This window comes from Protopterus annectens, chromosome 8.part1 (assembly GCF_019279795.1).
Source record: "Protopterus annectens isolate FY-2018-M chromosome 8.part1, PAN1.0, whole genome shotgun sequence".
Lineage (NCBI taxonomy): Eukaryota > Metazoa > Chordata > Ceratodontiformes > Protopteridae > Protopterus > Protopterus annectens.
The window spans coordinates 282,753,073-282,770,573 of record NC_056742.1 but is presented as its reverse complement, the minus strand read 5'-3'; positions in this window follow the sequence as shown (position 1 = coordinate 282,770,573).

Here is a 17,501-nt window from a genome sequence, read left to right as displayed (position 1 = left end):
AGATGTGGCCTAGTCAACCTTTGGTAACATAGTTAGGCAGGCATGGAGTGGGGTTTAGGATTGTAGTCTGAATAAACCACTGGCTAGAGAACAAGAAACAAAGGGTTATTGCAAAGAGAATTTACTCACATGAAAGCAGTTAACCACTAGGGGACATTGCATGCATCAGTACTAGATCCTGTCATTTTCTGTGTTTTTATAATGGACTTGAAGATGGTCAAGGCTGTAAGGATAAATATTACTTTTATGCAAATGACACCATTTTTTGCAACAGCTTTGATTCAAAAATGTGAAGACAGGATAAGAAAACACTTAATAAAATAATGTCCTAAACATGATAGTTTAAATCAAATTCAAAAATAAGGCATCTTTCAAGCTGAAACCCAGGAAAAGAGTACCAATATTAAAAAGTTAGCAGGAATTATCACCCACAAAAGAGGAAGGGGACCTCAGGTGGTTACATCTGATGACCTAGTGTTTAACAAGCTTTGGGAGAAAACGGCAAGGAGGGTTGGTGTAATACTGGAATGTCGAGGAAGCATCATCTCCAAACAAAATGCAAAGTACCCATATGCCAAATAGCTGGTAAGACCCTGCCTAGAAATACAGCTGTCTATTCAGAACTGTAATTGTTGAGCTAAATATTTTAAATACCAGAGACGTTGATCTGCACTAGTGCATGCAGGAGTGTTTTGTACATCAGTAATTAACTGCTGCAAAATATAGCTACTCCATATAGTTGTGAATGTTAGAAATTAATGCCCATTACCGCCAATCTGCTTCTGTGTCAGGCCACCCTATCAATTAAAGTATGTACCAAATACATTGAGTAACTACACTGTCCCACATGGAGACAGATGGAAAGGTGAATACTCCATAAAAGTAAATCCTGAAACCAAATCAATATTAAAATATTAAAACACACCAGAAAAAAATAAATAAATAATCCTTTAACTTAATATATCAATTCCATGGTCACAACATCCTGGGGTCAGTTATATTTTGGTTAGGAGCACTTTCAAGAAACTGTATTTTCATTGTTTTGTGAGGCAGACTTTTATAGCCTTCTGAGGTCTTTCTGCAGCAATGACGCACGGTCCTGAACTGTTTTAGAATAACAATATTCCTACATCTCTCCATTTATGTGATCTTGGAGTGACATTACGCAGTAGCACAAACCCTATATGCCATTTTTGTAGTTCTGAATTATTTTCTATTTGCAGTGTTGTGCATAGCTCCAGAGACATCACCAGCATAAAAGCATAGACAGGACAGAGGCATTTCGGAGGCAGGCGGAAAATGGTGTATGATTTGCATCAGAAGGCATGTAAATGCTTTAAGTATCTCAAGGAAATCCACAAGTATCCAAGGATAAATTATATTTAAAAAAAAGATTATTAGAATAATCAAGCAACACAAAGCACTAAAATCCTGAGCTGTTAATGATCTACTTCCTGTACCCAGTGTACTGGATTCAGTTCCTTTCACCTACAGTTTACTCTTTGACTCTGCACAAGTCAAAGAAGTGATAATTTGTATAGATGGCTTACCCGGTCAACAGTAAAAAAATAAAATGTATATATATATATATATATATATATATATATATATATATATATATATGTTTACTATCAAAACATCAAACGTGAACATAAACCTGTTAAAAATGCGGTTCACATGTTTGATGTTTACTAGACTTCATAGGCTAAAATATCGTAACTAAGGCAACCGAAGTCGAATTCCACTTCTGCAGTATGATGTCCTCTTAGCAGCAGGCAGTACAGACCAGACCTGTACTGCACAGCGCTGACAGTCATGTTTTTGTAGGGGGCAAGCCCCCCCTGCACCCCCCGTGGTGGGCAGCACTCCTCACACCCCCTGCCACTTATATTTTCCAACTCCGAGATTGCACTACAGTGCAGAAAAGGGTAACTCTCCCAATCTGCACTGTCCCATGATCTCAATGTATTCAGACTGCAGAGATACCTTTAGCCGACAGTGTAAAGGTCGACTGCATATTAACAGTCAGTCTTCCAGAGTCGACATTTCAATGTTCTAATAAAGGTATTTCTGCATTCTGAATATCGCACTTCCACACAAAGCACTCGACATAATAAATATATATATATATATATATATATATATATATATATATATATATATATATATATCTGTATGTCTGTATGTATATTCTCAGCATATATGATGGGCAATTCAGAGGATATAAGAAGTAATTATGTCACAGATTTCACAGAAAGGGTAGTGAATGACTAGAAAAGCCTTCCTGAAGAAGTAGTAGAATCAAAGACAATGACTAAATTGATAGAATTCAGGAGAACTGGACAAAGTTCCTTTACAGGATCTTGTTGTGTGCAATACTCTGTTAGATATGTAGAATCTAAAAAATGGGATTGGCTATGTGCTGCAACTACAAAACCTTTGTATCCATTAAAATACTTGTAAGACGCACAGAAAATAAGAATTATTTTGTAGGAATAGAAAATAGTATTAATCTGTAGGACTACAAGACTATACTTGTTATTCTTATTCAGTTATTTGGCTTATTATCTCTCCAATATGCTTTGCCAAAAGATTTTGCAGTAAGTGTCCTTAAACAGGAAGACTTATATTTGTTTTTATAAACCCAACAGCAATCTTTTGGAAATAATTTTCTTTTTTTACTTGTATTTTCATGGACTGAGACTAAAATTGGTCCATGGTGATCAGTGTCCTACCTTGGTAAACACATATAAATAATGTCAAATAAAATAAATGAAGTAAAACTGTCAGTTGTTACTTTATTAAACTGGGAAGGTAGTGCCAAGCACTTCTAGAATTCCATATTATCCATTCTTAATTTTCTATAGTTACAGAGGTAATCAAACCAAAAGATAAAATATCTTTTTACAACAATAAAATGTATGATAAAAAAGACAAAAAGCAAAAAATCTGGGATGAGTTTCTTCGGTGGGAAACTGAAGAGCAGTCTTTATTTAAAAAAGTTTTTTGTTATATTCTCTTGATAAATTACAGGATAAATGAGTCTTTGCCAGTTTAGTGATTACCTGAATGTCCAAAGATTCCTGCCTGATGCCCAATATAGCATGTTTAAGGCACAGCACTATGCAGAATGTCCAGCGACAGTCTCATCACACTGAACTGCAGCTTATCAAGAAGTCATTTTTTCATAGCTATCAGGAAGGTATCTGACCTGCCCCGTGCTGTGGTGTAAAGGGATAAAGACCTAATTATGGCCCAGGTAACTGTTTTTGATTAGCAGCTCAGGTATTGCCGGTACTAGAAGGACGAGAGGGATGGATACACCCATCCCAGGTGGGGAGGGCATTTGTCTAGGCATTCTCTTTAGGAGGTGTGGTCCATAGAAGGGGGTATCTCCCAGATGTAACAAGTGAATGCAAGGGAGGGAGGATAGCAAGGGGTAGGTCAAAATGAAAAACAAACCCCCTCAGTGGAAACATTCAGTGGCACAAACTCCCATAGCATCCTTACATTCCACATTGGCTCCAGGCTCAGAGAGGATATAGTGTTGGGGCGGAAGGAGTCATTGGCAGATGTTGTGATGGATGGGGAAACTAGTGTAGCCAAAAAGAATGAAGCATAAGGGGGAACTTATGCATTATGTATGCTTCAGTAATTAGGTTGTACAAGATATTAGTGAATGAAGTAGCTATAGCCTGACTGTTTTTCACCTGCATCATTCTCTTTTTCCCATGGTTGGAACTACACCAGCAAATACAGGGGAACACAGAGACAAGTGTCCCAGTCCCTGGATAGGGTAAAACTTTAAAAAAATAGAAAACAAAAAGAAAAAAAAATCTTTTTTTAAGTACTAAGACGAGACAAAGCTGCAGAAGCAACAACCAGAACTTGTGTTTTTTTGCAGTTGGCCACTAGCTTTCATTTTCTTTTTACTTCTCAACTAGTCTAACTTGCCATTGTCATAGTTAGCTGCAGGTTTTACTTTTTGTTTCTGAACAACTTTAATAAAGCATTGTATTGCAGTGCATCTAAATTCATAGTCCTGCTCCAGTACTCTCAAGCCATAATAGCATCAGCTACAGTGGTGGTGCAGACTACATTTCCCATGATGCATTGTGCCAGTGTATAAATATCACCAGTGTGCACAGCTTTGTAAGGGTTATTGAGACTTTCTGTAGCAGCTGTCAAGAATAAAGGCTGGATCTTGGAAGACTGTTTATTTGTTTCAGGCATCCCACTACTTATTTCAGATAACAAAACTGAAGTACTTAACCAGGCCACCTTACATTTGTTAAAAATCTTCCATTTCACATTAAAACATTTGAGTAATAATGCATGAAAAAGCTGACAAATTTAAAAAAATATATTAGGGACAACAGGGTTTTAGCAAGCATCCTGTACTTTAATGTTTTATCCTTCTGTTATGTTTCAGTTTCCTACAAATGAATGATGGAAACTTCAATAAGAGTTCATAGGTTCATAGGTGTTTACTAGGCTAACGACAACAAGGGCCTTTTTAAGCCTAGCCAGGCATCCCAAATCTCTGACAAGTTCTGATACCTTTGATAAGTGTAACCATGGGCCTGGGAGATGAACCATTTACAGGTTTCCTATGTCCAATAGAGACATAGGTGCCAAACTAGAGCTGAATTTCCTGTTTCCCATCCAATTGCCCAAGTTGCACTTGAATTGGGTTAGGGGGGAACTGTGCTTCACATGGATGGTTAGTTATGAAGGACTTCATATACACTCACTGCATGTTTGGTTAAGCATTCATTACTGGCTTCTTGTATCATCACAGAGTATACTTGCACCTCTCCAGAGTTTTGCACATCATCCCTGATTTTAACTTATATTTTTGCCCTGCCTCTTGTAAGATTTTTTTTTAAATTTTCTTGTAAATCTCTGACGTTAAGAGTTTCAGATTTTGTATTGTTTGGAAAATGCATGTTGATGCAAAACCTGTTGTTCTATTAACTTTGTAAATGATACTTGACCCACATTTACCCCCCCCCCTCCATATTGTTGGCTCTGTCCTGACTTCTTGAGCAAAAAAGTTGAGATGTATTCTGTGAGTCTAATCTGCTGTGCAGCACCATGATAAAAAGTGAAGTCAAGCTGCATATTCTGCAACTGCAAGTCCACATTGCACTTCTAGATTAATGTTAACAGTGTCTGACACGAGGGTGATGGAACTTCAGTGAAGCTTATCTTTATAAGAAAGCATTTGCAGGTCTGGATCTAGATCTAATAATGTATCACTTACTTTATGTGGAATAGATGTAGCTAAATGAATTGCTTTTTACCCTGCTGTGAGCATTTCCTGTGAGGCATCTGCTTGTCATCTTTCTCTGCAGTCAGTGAAAGAAACCACAGAATAGTATTTAACCATTTGCCAGGTACACTTTTGCAGCAAAATGTTATGATCTTGGTTGTGTAGTAGATAGTAAAAACCTGGTATATTTTGTGAAAAGTTAGTTTTACTAATGACTAAGAGACATTTCAATGGCATTTATTGTCACATAAAAGTAACACTTGCTAATGAGGCCATTCTGCTTCTTCTAATCAATTAGTCATCTAATCACTTTCAAGTGCAAAGGATTTTGTAGTGCTGTTCATGCACAGTACGGGGAAAAATGCCTTTGAGTATCCAGGATGGTCGGTCATTAACCATGAAATTCAGCAGCTATATGGAATTTTGATATACCTGCATACTAGTGTGGAAATATCATGATTTCTTCAGTTAATTTGCTTATAAGTTTTTTTATTAATATTTTGGCCAGGGCATAAAGACGTATGCTAGATATAAATGTTCAGTTAGGGAAATACTGCTAGTTTTTGCTAATTGTTATAGCTGATTTCCATTTTTAACAGAAAATGCCAGTATGGAGAAGGAGGTTAAAAAAGTTTATGTAAATATACATGTATTATTTTTTACTAGAAGTGAGCTACAACAGACTAGGGAAAGAAATGGAACTGGTCTGAATCTTCTGGAGAAGGGTGCACACTTGCGTGATTAGAAAATAACTGTAATGCTAAAGTTTTAAGAAAGGGTGAGGCTGGTAGGAGAAGTGTGGAAGATAGGTGAAGGGGAACTGGATGGGGCAGGTGAGTCTGTAAATGGTAAGGGGGAAGGAGATGAGACAGCAGACCATGTAACTCAAAGGAGGAAGATTTTGGGGCAGTAAAGCCTGTGAATCGTAGGGGGAAACAGAATGGGGCAGTAGAGCCTGTGAATGGTAAGGGGAAACAGAATGGGGCAGAAGAGCCTGTGAATGGTAAGGGGAAACAGAATGGAACTGTGCAGCCTGTGAATGGTAAGGGGAAATAGAATGGGGCAGTAGAGCCTGTGAATGGTAAGGGGAAACAGAATGGGGCTATGCAGCCTGTGAATGGTAAAGGGAAACAGAATGGGGCAGGAGAGCCTGTGAATGCAAAGTGGAAACAGAATGGGGAGGTGGTGGCTGTGAATGGTAAGGGGGTGGCTGTGAATGGTAAGGGGGGACAGAATGGGACAGTACAGCCTGTGAATGGTAAGGGGAAACAGAATGGGGAGGTGGAGACTGTGAATGATAAGGGAGAACAGAATGGGACAATGAAGCCTGTGAATGGTAAGGGGAAACAGAATGGGGCAGTAGAGCCTGTGAATGGTAAGGGGAACTGGATGGGGCAGTCGAGTCTGTAAATGGTAAGGGGGAAGGAGATGAGACAGCAGAGCATGTAACTCAAAGGAGGAAGGTGATGGGGCAGTAAAGCCTGTGAATGGTAGGGAGAAACAAAATGGGGCAGTAGAGCCTGTGAATGGTAAGGGAAAACAGAATGGGGAGCTGGAGACTGTGAATGATAAGGGGGAACACAATGGGACAGTGAAGCCTGTGAATGGTAAGGGGAAACAGAATGGGGCAGTAGAGCCTGTGAATGGTAAGGGGAAACAAAATGGGGCTGTGCAGCCTGTGAATGATAAGGGGAAACAGAATGGGGCAGTAGAGCCTGTGAATGCAAAGGGGAAACAGAATGGGGAGGTGGTGGCTGTGAATGGTAAGGGGGGACAGAATGGGGAGGTGGAGCCTGTGAATGGTAAGGGGAAACAGAATGGGGCAGTACAGCCTGTGAATGGTAAGGGGAAACAGAATGGGGTGGTAGAGCCTGTGAATGGTAAGGGATAACAGGATGGGACAGTGAAGCCTGTGAATGGTAAGGTGGAACAGAATGGGGAGATAGAGCCTGTAAATGGTAAGGGATAACAGGATGGGACAGTGAAGCCTGTGAATGGTAAGGTAGAACAGAAGGGGGCAGTAGAGCCTGTGAATGTAAAGGGGAAAGTATGGGTAGTGGTACCTGTGAAGTAATTTGTTAAAATGTTTGCATAATCAGAAGATGTAATATGGATGTTTTTGCCTTTAATAAAGCAAGCCTGTTGGTTTCAAGAGTAACCAATGTTTATTTTTTTTAAATCTGAACTCGATATCATTTAGTGTTTTCAAGAAACTGCTTTGTTGACATGTTTTGTAACCACTGGGAATTTTCAAAGTGAATGGCAACACAAGATTCCTGTATTAGCAGCAGATTATCAATATGAAGTATAATGTCCATGCTAGTATTCCCATGGACATGAGTATGTGCATGGAGAACAATGGCGCAGATGTGAGAATGTAACATATGAACACATTCCCTGGGATTCAAAAATGCCTATACTAAGTATACACCATTCTGAGTGAACAGCCAACACAGTCATAACTCACTTCTTCCTCCTAATTTTAGTTTTCCTACTAATTTTCTTGTGGCTTTAAATATTGATAGGGATTCATAAAGGTTACCATAAAGTGTAGACTACATATACATTTAATGTAATCTTTCTGCTTGACTAGAAAGCACAAAAAATGTGGTAGGAATGTTCTTGAATACATATTGTGTACACTTAGGTAGGCTTTATTGAATCTGGCCCATTGTCTTGTACAGATGACATCTGTGTCTGTGCATCAAACTGTTTCTGTTGTGTGGTGTGTACAACTGATTTGTGATCCAGCAGTATACAGCACTATACCAGTGTGTGTACTGCATTACTCCTCGGGGTACTCCACCTATGTTCTAGTGCCCATATGTTCATATATGTCATGGAATACCAGTGTGTAGTGCATTACTTCATGGGGTACTCCACTTATGTAGTGACCCTGCAGTATACAGCACTATACCAGTGTGTAGTGCATTACTCCATGGGGTACTACACTTATGCTGTGACCCTGCAGTATACAGCACTATACCAGTGTGTAGTGCATTACTCCATGGGGTACTCCACTTATGTTGCGACCCTGCAGTATACAGCGCTATACCAGTGTGTAGTGCATTACTCCATGGGGTACTCCACTTATGTTGAGACCCTGCAGTATACAGCACTATACCAGTGTGTAGTTCATTATTCCATGGGGTACTCCACTTATGTTGTGACCCTGCAGTATACAGCACTATACCAGTGTGTAGTGCCTTACTCCATTGGGTACTCCACTTATGTTGCGACCCTGCAGTATACAGCACTACACCAGTGTGTAGTGCCTTACTCCATTGGGTACTCCACTTATGTTGCGACCCTGCAGTATACAGCACTATACCAGTGTGTAGTGCATTACTCCATGGGGTACTCCACTTATGTTGTTACCCTGCAGTATACAGCACTACACCAGTGTGTAGTGCATTACTCCATGGGGTACTCCACTTATGTTGTGACCCTGCAGTATACAGCACTATACCAGTGTGTAATGCATTACTCCATGGGGTACTCCACTTATGTTCTAGCTCCCATATGTCCATATATGTCATGGAAATGTGGGATTCTCTGCATAAGTATTGGAGGCAATTCTTTTAAACCCACAGTGAAATGCCTCTGCAGAGAGAGTGTGTGCGTGTGTGCTTGTGTGCGTGCGTGTGTGTGTGTGTGTGTGTGTGTGTGTGTGTGTGTGTGTGTGTGTGTGTGTGTGTGTGTGCGTGTGTGTGCGTGTGTGTGTGTGTGTGTATCCTGCAGTGGACTGGTGTCATATTGACAATTAGTCTGTTTCATAAACTCTGAGTGTTAGGATAGTCTCGTGTCTCAATATCATGAACTACATTAAGTAAATAATGTGAGAACGAGTGAATGTTTGCTGTAAAAAATGAAATAAGCCAGTACAGAATGCCACATTTTATAGTGCACCTATGTGTCCTCTCATTTCTTATTTTAAATAATTATTGTCTTGAGTGCTAAACGGTTAACTATGTACTTATAACTTGAATTTGACCATTAAGTTGACTTTTTTACTGCAAGCATTGTGTCACTAATTGATGTTGTTTCTAAACAATGTATTGCTGTGTGGGCTCACAGCCTCATGGTTCTACCATTGCATTAGTGTTACATATGCATACAATCTAAATTTATATTTTTTGACAGTATGCACAAATAACTCAAAATTTTAATAATCATTTTCTCTATTAATAGTTTTGAATTGTGAACCTATATTCAAAAGAATCAGTCTGCATTAGGAGGATTATTATAGGTTTGTTTTTATTTGTAAATGAACTTGTTAAGGCCAAATTACTAGGTATGTATTCTCACATTATCAGATACTAACCTACATACAGCATGCAGAATTAAACTTTAAACTCATCCCTTTCATGAATTTTGTGTTTATGTGGCTGTAGTTTGGAAAAAATGTATTAAAAATACCACATGTACAAGGGACTAATGAAAAAAGTGATCTATTGAACAGCTCCCGTAAAATTGTAAACAGAATTAAAAATGGCATTAATTTACAAAATCAAGTATGTACTCTGTGCAAAGTGTTACAATTGCTGTGAACCTGGAATAAGAAAATAGTTTATTTTGGTAAAAAAATCATACACCACTTTAATGGTACTCCAGAATTTCAACTTTTCTTTACATTACTGTCAGAAAAATTTAGTGCATTTAGAGCTTGAAAGAGGTTAACACATTTATTCTATTTCATACTGCATAAATCTGTACAAACTGCAGATGCTTTCTGACCTTGTATTGTTAGCTAAAATCTTGCTTGTGCCTTGGAAATTTACTGAGAAGCAGATGATTCCTGCTTATGTTAGGAAAATAATGAATAGAACAATACTACTTGTATGAAGCTTAGACAAGAAGTTCCGTTTGTGCTGTGAGAAAATACACAGCTGTAGAAGCTATAGATAATTAGGACAAAGCCTGTTTGAAAATATGAACTGCAATCAGCATTTGCTTGTATCTGAGTTAGAAGAGTACCTTGAAATGTAACACTGTACAATAGAAGCCTGTAAACGAATTAGTGCCCACCAAGGCCAGGTTGTTTTTCTCAAAAGTTTCTCACAAATCTAGTCATGTCAGCAGAAAATCTGAGTAACATCTGCTGTAGAAAAATACTGAAAGTTGTGTTTGATTACGTCAGCCATAGAAGGCCATGTCTTGTAAAACAGTATAAGAATAAGCATACTTCCTGTTAGTAGTTATACAAATCCTTGTATTTGCATGTTTTTGTCTCCTTGCAGCAAGTAATTAAATATGCCTTAACTGAACCTTACGTGTATTGGTCTTTGAAGTTTTTTCCTTTGACAATTACTTTTATTTATGTATTTATTTATTTATGGTTTTTATGTGTCTGATATGCTGCACCAACTAGCTATTGTGCCCCTATTGTGCCCTAGCAGCAAAAGAAACCTGAAGCCGCCATTGCTTAGGACTCCATTCATTGCGCAAAATTGCTTTTTGTGTACCTTTTATGGAACAACTTCAGACTGAAGTTTATTGAATGTAAATGTTTTATGATCATTCACAGGTCTGGTACAGATATTCCAGTCTGTTAACTTCCTTGTTTCTGACAACTGTCATATCACAAGGAACTAACATGACACTAAGAGCCTTATTTTTAATGTCAGAAAGTTCAAATGCATTATTAGTGACACTAACTTTCCACTTTTTTGGAAAATGTTAAAAAACATATATAAAAATTATAGAAACTGGACTGTCTGTCTAAATATGAAGGAAAAGTAGATTTCATGGAAAAAATATAGATACTGGGACTGCCCAAACATGAAGAAAAAGTAGATTTCATGGAATTTAGCACTTTAGGCAGAAAATGTAGTTACCATAACTATTCTTTCTTCTTATATTTATTACTTATAAAACTGACATTTTTGCCGTATTCCATTTTCTGGAATTAGAATATGTTTTAATTTGGCTTTAATATAAAACTATAATGAAATCACTGCAATGACCAGAAATTATACTTAACAAACATTGGTATAATTCCCAGAATTTCAGCTCATAAAAATGGAACTGCAATTGTACTGATCATACGCATGTTTATTTACAGTTATAGGTTTCTTCCATCTTACGCCAGCATATTATTTTATGGATCCGGGAGTTCAGATGCCTTGAAAAGCTGTTGGATTCCTCCTTCAGTTTCATGGAGCACATGCTGTCATTATTTAAAATTGAATAAAAAGTTAGGAGCCTTTTATATATTTTTTTCTGAGTATCTTATCGACAGTTCATATGGTATGCCTGACAACGCCTTGCTCCATTTCGCGTGTTGTAATGTGTCGATAAATTCAGCATACCAGCTCCACTGCCTGAACTATACCTGATCATACTTTCTGTTTGGCTATATGATTTATGCCAAGCTTTCCGGTGCACCAGCACTGTTTAAAATGCAAAACGCTGGGCTGTTTGCACTGTCATGGTAAGCTATACTTCATTACTCGGAGTGGGCCACAGAATTTGTAGTCAGGTTCAAGTTTCTTTAAATGTCTATGTGTACACACTACTACATAACAATGTAACAGACAAAGAAGCTTGTAATAAATATGGAAAATACACAAACAGCTATTCCTTCCTGCCAAGGCAGTGGCAATCATGCTGTAAAAATATCCATAAGTTTTAGTTCCTTCAGTTTAATTTCCTGTTATTTATCTATCTACTATCTAAGGCGATCTACCCTTTCTCATGTTGGTCAGACATTTTTGTTCCTCATCTCTCACCCCTGAAATTTCCTAACACCATATCACTTCATTATAATCTTAGAATCTAGTCAGAAGTGTTCTGCTTTCTAATCTTAGTTACCTGCTCATGCTATAACTATCTACCTCATCCATTCTAAGTTAGCAGAGCTTGCTCACTTTATTGCATTAGAGTTGTCACTACCTTCCTCTCTGTCTGACTGTAAAATAACACATACTTCCTATTCAGACAGTGTCTTTATGTCTGTATCCAGTGAATTTTGTACTGTACTGGATTGCACTAAGACGTAATGTATTTACTGCTGAAGATGTCACTGTTTGCTTAACATATTTTCTGAATTATTAGTCTGATAACAGATTGCCCTGTGTGATTATTGTACATTATTGCACTTGGCCAACTTCTGTATCAATATTTAACATTGAAAAGAATACCTGATTTTGTCTCTGGAGGCTAAAGTAATAATTAAATAACTACATAAGTAAAATGCAGTGGGTATGCACATCTTTCACTCGCATGCTTATCATATTCTGTGCATTATTAACCCTATCCAATTGTATAAATACCCGCTGAACTATGAAGATCACTCAAAAAAGTCAAGCTGGTGTAGAAAAGACCATTTAATAAACATACCACCATTTGACTACGGTATCCTTGAAGTTTAATCTGCAATACTTGCAATAATGTCAAAATCTGCTGTGCGAAGCCTCAGAACAATAATGAAGAGATGGAAAATGAGGCCAATGTGACATCCTGTACCCATTAAGTTATGCAAAGCACAAGAAGTATGTCTGTTTTGTTCTGACCACTTGCTTAAGGACATTTTTATATTTAATTCATTTGTTTTTAAAGCTGGATATCACGGGTCCTAGTAGCTGTGGTTCTGAACCACATGTTAGGACATCAAAAGCAATGGACCACATTTGGAAGAAGTGCAAATATTCTGTCACGTGCGGAGACATGTTCAGAGATGTGTTTTTGAGTTTCTTCAATAGCAATAATTTCAAAGGCAGTAAAACCAGATATACTGTTTCTAGGCAGTGAAAAATCAGCATTTCATTTGCAGAGGAAGACCATTTTGCATCAGAATCTATGGAACGTGTTTCAGACCACAACCCAATTTGTATACTAAGTATACATTTATAGCCACCCACTTAACATGTAGTCATGTTTTCTAATTACTGCATGACTTCAAAATGATTTACTTATTCACGGTTTCTGTTTATCAAACTCTTTTCCTTAACCTGGAATCTATGTATGCCCAAAATATGTAGAACATAGTAGCTAACTTGCAGACCAGAAAACTTCATAGAGATAGCTGAGAAATAAAAGTCTTCACCTAATAAATTCTGAATCAAAGAAATAGAAATAAGACTTGGTGTTGAATGGTGTGGTGGTACAGAAACTTAAGACAGAGTCTTAAAATAAAGAACACGTGGGTGTGGGTGTGACACTGATATTTCAAATTTATTTTTATTTATTCATTTATTTTACATTTGTTTACAGGGAAAGTCTGACTGGACACAGGTCCATTTTCAGCAGAGGCCCAGGGAGAAAAGCTCCACATTCCAATACATTACATGAGAGTAAAAAGAAGTAGAACATACATACATATGGTGTATATATACACATCAGGGCAACATGCTGGTGATTAACAAACATGCATATAGCATATATATACACACAACAGGACATCATGCTAGTGATTAACATTTCTTACAGTAGACAATCAGAGGTACATTTTTTTTTCTTTTGCAGTTGTAAGTTTTGTAAGGTAAATGTATACGGGTTTGGAAGCTTTCAGGGGAGAAACTGTTTATACATAGCAAGCACAACAACTAACCTTAAGGAACAACAAGGGAAGATAAACTTTGTGCAATGAGTAAATATGGCAGCAAGTATCCCTGTGCGGATAAGAATAAAAGAAAAACATCAGATGGAATAGCTATAGGACTTCCATGGCTACCAAGGATACTTAGAAATATACTTGCATAACATACTTTATACTAATAAAGACAGACAGTACAATTTGTTGGCTGCGAGGAGTAATCAGAAAAGTAAATTGCCTCCCTAATGGCAAGACATAGGTTGTTATTTCAGTATCCTACAAGATAATGGAGAAAGACAGGAGTAGGTACACTGGCAGTGGTTTGTAGCAGGAAGAACACTGGCTGAAAATGTGAAATAAGTAATTTTGAATGACATCAGGCAGTATAACATTCTGTGACTTCATAAAATAAAACTGAGTAATGTGTGGCATTATTGAAATACTAACAAAATAAAAGAGGACTAAAAGTATACAACAAAAAATTATTACACTGTAAAACATTAATTCAGGAAAATGTTCGGTTCATTTGTCAAGAATGTTTTCTTGACATAAGTATTTACAAATAAAAGATGGCTTACATTTATATCTAATAGATTCAGCAATCATAACTCAAATTCAACTTAGGAGCCTAAGCAACAAATCTGATTAGTTCAAATCATTACTGGAATTAACTGATACATAATGGGTAAGCTGTGTGACAGGCAAAAGAGATCTATATGTGTATATACAGAGAGACACACACACACACACACACACACACACACACACACGTGTGTGTGTGTGTGTGTGTGTGTGTGTGCATCCATAAATATATACACACAATCATATATGGCTACAATCCATATAATTGAACATACATAATACTGAGCTTTTTTCAGCAGGAAGCAGTGATCAAAACTCATTTAATCCCTTCTGCTAGCATTATGTTTGAGCAAGATCACTTACAGTTGGAATCATGGAATTTTCCCTTTCCACACTATAAAGGAGTTGGTGTATATATATACATATATATATATATATATATACATAGGCATACATATTTACACATGCATAAAATTAGCAGGGGGTGTGGAATTGCCCCCTGCAAACAGTTCTGTTTTTTCAATATTTTTGAATCAATGCTTTTTAAGTCAATGTTGTTTTTACACTTTGATATGTTGAAGTATACCTATATATATATATATATATATATATATATATATATATATACATATATACACAAACATACATGTAGATAGATAGATAGATAGATAGATACGTATATCCATACACAAAATGCTTCTTTGAAACACTGGATTTTTCCCAATAAGAATATTACTGGCTGTGTTCATGTAGTGAATGACTCGAAACTAAAGAATATGGAATCATTAAGGTCTTTTCTGCTGCCCTGATTATACCCATACACAAAATGCTTCTTTGAAACACTGGATTTTTCCCAATAAGAATATTACTGGCTTTGTTCATGTAGTGAATGACTCAGAACTAAAGAATATGGAATCATTAAGGTCTTTTCTGCTGCCCTGATTATGTGTTAAACATTAATAGTATGAAATTAAAAAATACTCTTTAACAAATTTGATCTAAATAAGGGAGACTGGTTGGATGGCCAGCATCTAGTTATAGTATTTAAACTCAAAACTGAGTAGTAATAGTATAAGTAAATCTAATTTATCACTTTTTTTAAAAAAAATATCTTAGTCTAAGAGTCAGGAATGATGCAGAGTGGGAAATATTTCATGTTGCTACATGGTAACACAAAGAGCAGAAATGATAAATGTCAAAAAAAAATGTTACCAAAAAATATATTGCTTTCTTAGCCTCTCATAATATCAGTTTATGTCCATGAAAGAATGTGTCCTTTACACCAAATTTAGATGAGCTCAAAAACCTGGTAATGAGACTGACTGATACTGAAGAAGGGAAAGCATTTTTAAACTAAATGGATGTCATAGTTATGATATGTTGGTGCAGTAAATACTGAAAGCACAGTGACTGAGTTTAACAGAGCACTTTGGCTGGAGTTAGCATGTGTCCCTCCTGCCACTTGTTCTTCTTCTTAGTAATTTCCTTAGGTATTTTAATTGTCTTCTCTATTTAGGTCCCTGTGGTGGGCTATAACAGGGTAATAGCTCTGTATATTTAATTGAGAGTGAACTCTAGATATTTTTGTAATATTGATGATGGTAATAAATATGCTTCTAAACCTGTGTAGGAAATGTACCATTTAGAAGCATAATACCAGTAGGCTCCACAGAAATGTATGGCTGGAGCTATATTATGGGATCATTGACTGAAGAGGCCTTTTTTATTTATGCGTATTTAAGATGCTTAATAAAGTATTTGCATTGCACAAAAACGTTTCATTGCTTTTTCTGTACAAAAAATTATTATTTTTTTTTATTCTCATGACTGCCAACAACCAAGCTCTGTCTAAATGAAGTTGAGCCAGATTTTCGTGAGCTGTACATGGCATCAGTCATTCAGTCAGCCATGACGCTGCTTGTAATTCTGTTCTTGCCTATTTCTCAGCTGGTCCTCCCACTGTTCTGACTGTCCTTGTTCTCCTCACCTGTCAAGTCTGGCTTATCTCCCAGAACAGGCAAGCTCTGCCTTAGACCCAGACCTATGTGGCATCCTTTCTTAGAAACAGTCCACACCATGTATATACTTGACTGTGGAGGTAGTTTCTAAGGCCCTAACCCATCCCATGGTGCTTTTTCAGGACATAATATGTCTGTGACTGTCTAAATAGATACATCCAACAACAGGTACATAACTTGTTTACAGAGAGTATTGTTAATCCAAAAGCAATATTTTTAATAGGTTTAGCAGGAACAGCTACAAATGATGCATGCATGTAAGTAATACATGTTTGGGGACAACATTTTGTGAGATGCATATGTTTTAATATCAGGTAATTTGGGGGGCAGCAATAACAGATTATTAGTACAAAATGGAATTCTCGGATACATCCCACTATGCCCTTCCTCAATGCATGCAAGCTTCCATGCATGTGCAGTTGAGAGCTACTATCACCACCTCAGGAGCACTAAGCACACATCTCTGGTCTACTGTCCTTCTTGTCATGCAAGATTCTACTTGTAGAGGAGTAGAATGGCTGACCAGTACCAAAATTCCTTCCCCCAGTATAGATGAACTGGCATATGCCACTTAGGTTCCATCCTGCAGCCAGGTTCTTCCAGTACCCAAGCTGCTAACTGAAGTTAGGCTGTCTAGATTATAGCCATGGCATATGTTTCTTACTGCAGAGCCTGGCATGTTCACTGAAAAACAACGGTGGCCAAAATGACATATCTGGAAGCAGACGAATAATCCACAATATGTTCATTAAATAATGATAAAATCCAAATGACGATAAAATGATGCTGAAAAAAAAAAATTTAGTACAGTACAATAGTAATAAGTGCTTTCATCTGGTATTACTGACCTTCATAAGATAGTTTAGAATTATCATGTGATGAATTTAAATACAAAGTAATCGCATGTTGCATTTAAAATGACACATTGTAGCAAGGTTTAGCAAAGAGCGATCGCATATTTTCTTTAAAACATAATTAGAGAACAAATTAGAAATAAATAATAAATAGGTAATAATTAAGAATAAGTTAAAAATTTCTACAAATGAATAGTTACAGTAATACTAAATGAACATGAAATATTATTAAAAAA